The sequence below is a fragment of the Vicia villosa genome, linkage group LG5 (genome assembly GCF_029867415.1).
Source record: "Vicia villosa cultivar HV-30 ecotype Madison, WI linkage group LG5, Vvil1.0, whole genome shotgun sequence".
NCBI classification, from domain to species: domain Eukaryota; kingdom Viridiplantae; phylum Streptophyta; class Magnoliopsida; order Fabales; family Fabaceae; genus Vicia; species Vicia villosa.
The window spans coordinates 75636348-75646628 of NC_081184.1; positions in this window are offsets into that span (position 1 = coordinate 75636348).

The following is a 10281-nucleotide window of genomic DNA, read 5'->3' on the forward strand; positions in this document are numbered from 1 at the left end:
GCGCAAGGGCACGGGTTCGAGCCCTGCCTCTTGCATTATTTTTGAAACATTTCTTTGTATTAACCTACAGATAAATCCAGTGCGCCTTACCAATCGATGCGCACGGTAGAGCCTCAGATCTCCACAATCAGATTGCTCTAGTCTCAGATCCAACGTGCATCTGAAGCGCTAATCCACCATGGTCCTTCATCTGTGTGCCACATGCGATCCAGATAAGTTTTTTGTTTGCAATTTTTTTTTTTTATTTTATTTACACAGATTTTTTATTTTATTTTAATTATATACTAATTTAAATCCTTTTTTTTTTCTTCTTAATAATAGTAAACTAATTATATATAGATTATTATAACAATTTTTTTATTTGTTTAATCAATATTTATTATTACATTTTTATTTATTTCATTTAAATTATTACATTTATATATTTATTTATTTTCACATAATTATACTCAATTATTTATATTATTTCAAAAATTCATCTTTATTTTGTTTTTATTCCAAAAAATCTCTAAAAAAATATATTCCATACTCAGTTTTATTCTCTCGACTCGATTTAATTAATTAGGTCGTCAGACCCATAATTAATTAAATTATTTTCTTTTTTTCAATTCGTACCCTAATCAGGGTTTACGAAGATCATTCCATGCACTTAGAAATTCTTTTTCTATGCCTTTTCAGGATTATCCTACAATCATCCTCCGACTACGCGCCACGCCCTTCACGAAGCTAAGTACCCTATTTATTTTAAAAAAGTCTATTTTGTTTCCTGTTAGGGTTTACCCTTTTTACCCTTTCTTTTGAACGGTCATACATTCACCTCTTTTCTGCCTTTGCCATTTTTCAGGGTTAACCCCGAGGTTTCCTCCGAATGCCAACCATATCAGATCAAATTAAAAGTTAAGTATTCTTTCCTTTATTTCTGTTTTTTTTAATATTGTTTTTTTATGTATTAAAATTGTGGTTAGCCGTATTTGCCTCCGAATTGATTATACACTCACCCTATTTTGTTTGCCTTTTCCAGGGTTTGCCAAATTGCCAAAGCTACGAGTATCGGTAACCCTAAACCCTAACCCTGATATTTTCTGTCTTTTATTATTACTTGTGTCAAACCCTATTAGGGATCCGCTGGTTTCATTGTCCCCTCCCCCTTTATTGCTTTATGTTATTATATACTGCGTGGTTAGTAATCTTAAGGAGTGCAAGCCTTAAGCTGAATTAGAATAACTAATTAAAAGATAAATATCTGAACATAATCACGTGATTGTTGCACACACGCACCCTTTTGGGTAACCTCTCTGTTGCCTGTTGCCTGTTGCCTGCTGCCTGTTGCCTTTGTGTTTTTTTGCAGAATAAGCCAAGTCCCTCGAATACGAGGATACCTCAGCCATGTTGCCTCGATAGCCATGTTGCCTCGATAAAAAGGTCACGACCCTAAATGATGCTGCCTTCGATACACAAATGACCTCGACCCTCGGATGTTGCCTATGGAAAAAGGCTGAGGTATCTTTTGGTTGCCTAACGAAAAATGGCTTATTCTGATCCTGGCCTTAGACTACCTGCCCTTCTATGGCATGGGACAGTCTTATGGCAAAGGATGCTTCGATGACCCTTCAACCTCCAAATGAAAGGCTTCCTGCCCTCTTATGGCAAGGATAGACCCTTTCACTCTGAAAGGCTAAAAGAACTCTTTTTTTTCAAACTATAAGGTAATTTGCCCTTAATTGCTTTGCCTTGCTCTAAAAGTTTTTTATATATTCTTTCTCATAAATCTTCAAAAGGGCTACGCTCATTTACGAGCTAAAGTCCCTATTCTTTTCTTCTACATTTCTGAAAACAAAGAGCAAAGCAATTAAGAGCCCATGGAAAACCATGGATGCAAAGGGTGCCTTACACCTTCCCTTTGCATAATTACCCCCCGAACCCTATTTTTTATTTAAAAGGTTTTTCCTGTTCTTTTAGCCTTTCCGATATTTGGATAAAATAAAAGTCGGTGGCGACTCTTGCTTACCGCGACATTCCGATTATTAAAAAGTCAGTTCACCGTGTTACAGAACTGGCGACTCTGCTGGGGAAAAAATTCGATAAAAGAGGGGTTACCTTAAAAGTTTAGGAATCACTTAAATGTTTTCTATTGTTTGCTTTGCTTGTTTTATTTTTCAGGGCTGTTTTGGGAAAATTGAAGGACGAATCCTATTCCCGGATTCAAGAACACTTAAGATTGGGAGCGGCATAGTCATGGAGACCCCCCTTGTGCTTGCTTGGGGTTGGTCAAAATGAAGTTCGCGCTTGAGTTAGGCCTCCACTGGTTATTGTGTACCTCTTTTGCATGAGAGAGGTTTACGCATGTATCTTTGGGTGCGTCGGAGCTCAAGGACCTTTAGTCACCTTTAACCCATCTTGGCCTTTAGGAACGTAGTGGGAGGACTACTCTTGATGCATGTTAAGGGCATAGTCGCTACCCGATACTACAACTCAGATAGGTTCTTTCTCAAAGTATCATTGCGTGGTATGCATGTACCATGTTCGAGGGTGCTTTAGAGGGGCTGACAATTCTGAGTAACTTGGTAGAACCCGTTGCTGATATCATCCTTATCCTTAGAAGTACCTTTGGGGAGAGGTAGTCACCTGGTCATACTTCATACAAGCCTTTAAACTTAAGGACTCTTGTGTGACTTGCTTGTTATCTAACTTTTCTATTTCCTTGCAGGATTTTCTTGTAGGACATCTCGTCCTCATTACCTTATGCTTTAACCTTTTATTTCCTTGCAGGATTTGCCTGTAGGACATCTGATCCTTATGACCTTATGCTTTACTTAATGCATTTCATCTGCATGACATCATAACATCATAACACCACATGTAAGCTAACCCTTTCAAGGATCTTAGGGATTTAGGGCGCACAATCTCAGGTGCTCTTATCAAGGACGAAATTCCTATCTAGGGGCAAGAGGATTTACTTTCCTCTGGCCATTTGTCTTCCAAATCAAAGACACCGTACCTATCAAGGGGCAAAAGGATTTACTTTCCTTTGGTCGTATGGCTTCCAATCCAAAGACACAATACCTATTAAGGGGAAAGAGGATTTATTTTCCTCTAGCCATATACTTTCAAATTCAGAGGTATCCCGAATCAGAGGCTATGACCCACTGGATATGGTGAGCTTGATTCTCAAAGAAAGACATTCAAAGACAGAAGTCAGAATTCTTCAGACAAAGACGCGACTAAACCATTTTCTAATGTTGCTAACTAAATTCCTAAAGATCCTTGAAAAGATTGCATTTGCATTCATAACATCACATAAAACTAACTTTTCCTTTCAGGTCGACCAACTAGTCAGACAAATACCATCAACAAATCAATCCTAATCAGATGAACATTCTGGAAGCTTGACCCCCAGACTTCTGAAACATTCCAATCAGATATACATTCCGGAAGCTCGAACCCCGGACATTCTGAAAGTTCCAATCAGATGAACATTCTGGAAGCTTGACCCCCAGACTTCTGAAACATTCCAATCAGATATACATTCCGGAAGCTCGAACCCCGGACATTCTGAAAGTTCCAATCAGATGAACATTCTGGAAGCTTGACCCCCAGACTTCTGAAACATTCCAATCAGATATACATTCCGGAAGCTCGAACCCCGGACATTCTGAAAGTTCCAATCAGATGAACATTCTGGAAGCTTGACCCCTAGACTTCTGAAACATTCCAATCAGATATACATTCCGGAAGCTCGAACCCCGGATACTCTGAATCTCTACACCAGTTCCACAACAACGACGCAAGCCAGATGCACCTAAGCGTCAATTCACCAAAATCAGAGGCTATGACCCACTGGATATGGTGAGCTTGATTCTCAAAGAAAGACATTCAAAGACAGAAGTCAGAATTCTTCAGACAAAGACGCGACTAAACCATTTTCTAATGTTGCTAACTAAATTCCTAAAGATCCTTGAAAAGATTGCATTTGCATTCATAACATCACATAAAACTAACTTTTCCTTTCAGGTCGACCAACTAGTCAGACAAATACCATCAACAAATCAATCCTAATCAGATGAACATTCTGGAAGCTTGACCCCCAGACTTCTGAAACATTCCAATCAGATATACATTCCGGAAGCTCGAACCCCGGACATTCTGAAAGTTCCAATCAGATGAACATTCTGGAAGCTTGACCCCCAGACTTCTGAAACATTCCAATCAGATATACATTCCGGAAGCTCGAACCCCGGACATTCTGAAAGTTCCAATCAGATGAACATTCTGGAAGCTTGACCCCCAGACTTCTGAAACATTCCAATCAGATATACATTCCGGAAGCTCGAACCCCGGACATTCTGAAAGTTCCAATCAGATGAACATTCTGGAAGCTTGACCCCTAGACTTCTGAAACATTCCAATCAGATATACATTCCGGAAGCTCGAACCCCGGATACTCTGAATCTCTACACCAGTTCCACAACAACGACGCAAGCCAGATGCACCTAAGCGTCAATTCACCAAAATCAACATGTAGTCGGCTCAAACATTACAACATCTGTTGAAGATCAGAGTGATTACTCTGAGGGAGGCTCCTAAGAATTCTAACACCTCCACTCCTGGCTATAAACTCAATGCGAGGTGCGTGTACCATTCCAACAGTCCTGGACATTACACAAACAATTGCTGGACATTAAAGAATAAGATTCAAGATCTGATCGATGATAGGGAAATCAAATTCAACCCTCCTGAAAACTCCCGCGATGATCACTGCTCATATGCATAGTCATGACAAGACTGATTGACGTCTAGACGGACGAACTTGTGGATCATTAGATCTACTTCTGTTTGCAAGTCTCTTTTCTGTTTGTTTAAACATTCGACTCATGATAGACATTATCTATTTTAATAATCATCATCAGTGCATTGCATATGTTTGTCTTGAATAAATTATTTCGCTATCACTCATTTTAAATTGTGTCTTTACCTTGCATATGTTTTGTGATACTCGACTCCTACTAAAGTTGTATGCCTTTTAAGGGAGGATGACGAAAACGATACCGCAACCTCATACAGTATGCTTTTGAGCGGACTATGCTGACGATGTACAGGCATTGTTTCGATTCCTAAACAGTGGAGATATAAGGATGTTAATCCCTCGTCAACCCCTTTGAGCCTAAGAAGTAGAAGTTTCTTCCTTGTACTAATTAAAACCATTGATTATAACCTGGGGCAGGGTAGTTCTCAGTTAATTTGGCTGTGCATTCTATTTTAAGAGAATCATTCAGTACACCTTTCGATAAAGGCTTCAATCACAAGCGTTCATCCGCACACATCAAAGAAGTGTTGGAGATGACAATCAAAAAACAATGATGGTTCGTCAATCATCAAACAAGACAGTCAATATCTTCAAAAGAAAAAACGAAAAATATATATACAAAGAAAAACCTGCTAAGTCAAAAATCAAAAGACGACTTAGGCAAAATCAAGGCATCCCGCTGACTGTAATCTCAGAAATAAACAGTTCAGGCAAAAGTTAGGGATATCAAAAAGATGAAAAAAGAGAAGTCAATATACAACACAATGTTGTGACTACCAAAGGAAGAAGCGACTGCCATCTCAAAAGCTTTCCTTGCTTGTGAACCATCATCATTATCAAAGGTGCAAATCCAAAAGTCTCTTGGAACCTGAATGCACAAGTTGAATTAACTGAGCTTAGGATCGAAGATCATCACGAAGAGGGGTGGGTACAATCAACTTTGAGCCTTTATCCTTTGTTTCTTAAACCGTGAACCAAGCCACGTTACAACCCTTGAAAGTCCTAATTGAAGCATGGTTAGTTCGAAAGCATACGGTCACCAAAAAGGTATCCTGACTCCTTAAGGATACCAAAAATGCTAAGTTGATATCACGCTTTTACAAACATCACATTGTTACGAATACCACGTTTTTACAAATATCACGCTTTTACATCTCTTGTTTTAATGTGTTTCCAAAAAACTCAAGACAAACGTATGCATTGCATCTCATGAATACATTATTAAACATATTCTGCTACATGATTCCAAATGTTAGCAACAGAAAGAATTTGCACAGGGTACAACTAATGATTGAAAGGTATCCCGACAGACAAAATTACTCCAAGGAAGCCATGTCTCTTACGTATACAACGGGCATGACATGTTTCATCCAATCAATCTGGGGCAATCAAGTCAAGATTCTGAGAATCTCTCATGGATGCTCGAACAATCAGGGGCATGCATCCAAGCATATCTAAAGCTACTCCCCAATCAACGTGAGACATTGTCATGAGCCTATGATTACTGGGGGCATATCGCCCATAGTAAAACATCTCATAAAGTCCTCGCGAGGCGAATCTTTCCAAAGTTCCTGCTAACTGGGGCAGATCTATGCAAGTCCAAATTCAACATCTTGATCAATACTCAGCGGCGTGTCCTGAATCAAGTAGTAAGTTACTATGATACTGGGGGCAACTTTCAAGACACCCACATCTCCCCACAGGGTCGGGTCCACAAGATCATATCCCCACAGAGTAATCATTAAGAAGATATCTTCAAACGCTCCTGATAGAGACATGGCTGCCCAACAGAGCTTACATCTTCAACACTGTCGCTCTCCTCCAACACGATTTATCAATATCTTTATCACCAATCAGAGAACATCAAGTCACTGATCATCTCCAAGCAGAAATCATAAATCTCCAGCTGAGCATCTTCAAAATAAGATCAAACATCAAAATCACGAAGACATAGAGATTTAATTTTCTCAATCAAGACAACATAAATCATATTCACATATCATATGTCATAAACATATTCATACATTGCATGCATTACCTCATAAAAATTCATACATAACATGCAAAGCTTCTCATTTATTTTGAGAGACTCATTATGTAACCCATGCATCATGACATGGCATAAATTTAATCTTACCTTTTGCAGAATACAGGTACAGAAAAACGAACGAAAACTCCAACTTTCCAAAGATCTAATTCATCTACCACGAACGGTAATGACACGATCGTTTTCAAGATCTAATTCAGCTACCACGAACGGTACTGACACGGTCAATGCTCCAAGGTCTAATTCATTTACCACGAACGGTAATGACACGATCATTTCCCAAGATCTAATTCAGCTACTACGAATGGTACTGACACGATCAACGCTCGAAGATCTAATTCATTTACCACGAACGGTAATGACACGATCACTTTCAAAGTCTAATTCAGCTACTACGAACAGTACTGACACGACAAAAGATCTAATTCGGTTACTACGAACGGTACTGACACGGTCAACTCTCAGAGATCTAATTCTATCATCACGAACGGTGTAGACACGATCACTGACCTTCTCAGTCTAATTCAGCTACTACGAACGGTACTGACACGACAAAAGATCTAATTCAGATACTACGAACGGTACTGACACGATCAAATTTCAGAGGTCTAATTCTATCATCACGAACGGTGTAGACACGATCACTGACGTCCACGGTCTAATTCAGTTACTACAAACGGTACTGACACGACAAGAGAGTCTAATTCTATCATCACGAACGATGTAGACACGATTATCTCTCCAAAAGATCTAATTCATTTACTACGAACGGTAATGACACGATCAACGCGCAAACGACATTTCTCAAACTTCAACTACCAGATGGCATCCACAAGCCCATCTCCGACAAAAGTCCCTACTTCAAATAGGGCAAATTTCTTGGTATTCTAGTGTTCAATCACCTTCCACCTTCAGATACCGACTGGCATACAAACCACTCTACATCTTCAGGTTTAAGATAATTGAACAGGGGCAGCTGTCATACCCCAAAATTTGCCCATACTCTTCTCCTGCACAAAACCAAATCAAAACACAATGCTCCTAAAACACACTCCCCTATACAAGGCTCTGAACTAGGGTTTAGGTCAGTCAAAAGGAAATCATTGAATCAATGGCTCAAGGTGGCTCCATAGGGTCACCAACATCCCAAAGAATCTCTGTGCAAAGTTTCAAGTCAAACAGAGCAAATTGAGTCCCTCAAATCCTGATTAGGTCAACAGTCAACCCTCAAGGACAAAACAGTCATTTCAAGTCAAAATACAGTCAAAACTCAAGATATTTGGTCAACAACATCCTCATAACCCTAAAATCATCATTTGATCAAGGGTTGATCATGATGATGCAAGGAAAGATCAGAAAAGTCAAAAGTTACTATTTTGGGCATCAACTGAAAAAGTCAACCAAACTTTGAAAATTCACCAAATATTCATACTTCATCAGAAAAATTCCCACCAAAGCTCATTTTGAAGGGAATTCATTCCTCTATCTAATGGTCCAAAAATCAAAGCCCATAGGTCGATGGTTTAGGAGATATGGCTTCATACATTATAGGTCCTTTTCAAAAGTCAACAAAAAGACACTTTTTTCAAAAGCTCATAAAATGAGAATGAAAAATGATTTTGATATAGGACCAAAGACATTGGATAAAGGACTCTCTAAGGTTTCCAAAATGTCCTAAAACACCTCCATACCTCAAAAATTGAGGGAGATACACCTTGTCAAAGTTAGGTAATTTTGGAGGGAAAGATGTGAAGGAATTCAAATATTTTGCAAATGGGCCCAAGTTATTTTGATTCAATCTTGATCCACAAGTCATACAAGACCTCCATTCCAATTGCCACGATTTTTTTAAGATTTATTGGATTTTATATGAATTTTTATTCATTTAAATTATGGTTTAATCAAATATTTGAAAGGGAAAATAGAAAATATTGGATTTGTTTTTGGTTCCAATCAAAATCAATCATTATAAGGCCCCATATTTGATACAAATTTCGTGGAATTAGAGATTGGAATAAAAATATTGAAATTTGGCCATATTTGGAAGGTTTAAAATCAAGGTTCAAACCAAATTGTAATCATCAAAAATCAAGGGGATTTGATTGAGTTGTTAACCTAGTTTGATTCCCTATATATGCCCAAACACGTTCAGAAGCAAAGGGGGGACGAATACACAAGGATTGGCAGACAAGTAAAAGCGTTCAAAGCACAAAAATTTCAAGAAATTGTTGAAATCGGTTTGAGAGTTGGGGCTCGATTCAAGCAAATTCAAGTTTCTCAACGCGTTCCTGGATTGGTCTGGAAGCTATCCCCATCGTCACTAACGGCTCACGCATCCAGGATCACGCTCATAAGCATCACGGTTTGCAAGCTTTTTTTTATTTTTCGATTACTGCAATTAACGCATCATGGACACGATTTGATCATATATTTATGTGTAGAACGATGTTTGCAAGATATCTGTATCATTATATTTGAGTTCAAGTGCAGGAAATACAATCCGCCATGGCTAGGTTTCCAAGGCTTCAAATTGGGGATTTTAGATTTAGGAGAAATTGGTCCAAATTAAAGGCACCAATGGATTCAAGAGACAATTTGCAATCGGTTCCTATCCTTGGATCTGATTTAATTACTGTGTTTCTTTAATTTGAGTTTCGCAGGGTTTAGCTACAGAAGAATTCGCAGCTAAAAGGCACCTAAATCGTAGTAAAAAATATAGGCCCAAACGGAGAAGATGAACAGTATCAGCGCCTAAATTTCGTTTGAATTTTTTTGACCATTCTATTTTTTTATATATTATTTGATGAAGGATAGTTAGCAGCGAACAAAAAGTGGCGTGGTGGCAAAGAGTAGCATTCTAAGGCCTTCATGCGCAAGGGCACGGGTTCGAGCCCTGCCTCTTGCATTATTTTTGAAACATTTCTTTGTATTAACCTACAGATAAATCCAGTGCGCCTTACCAATCGATGCGCACGGTAGAGCCTCAGATCTCCACAATCAGATTGCTCTAGTCTCAGATCCAATCCAGTGCGCCTTACCAATCGATGCGCACGGTAGAGCCTCAGATCTCCACAATCAGATTGCTCTAGTCTCAGATCCAACGTGCATCTGAAGCGCTAATCCACCATGGTCCTTCATCTGTGTGCCACATGCGATCCAGATAAGTTTTTTGTTTGCAATTTTTTTTTTTTATTTTATTTACACAGATTTTTTATTTTATTTTAATTATATACTAATTTAAATCCTTTTTTTTTTCTTCTTAATAATAGTAAACTAATTATATATAGATTATTATAACAATTTTTTTATTTGTTTAATCAATATTTATTATTACATTTTTATTTATTTCATTTAAATTATTACATTTATATATTTATTTATTTTCACATAATTATACTCAATTATTTATATTATTTCAAAAATTCATCTT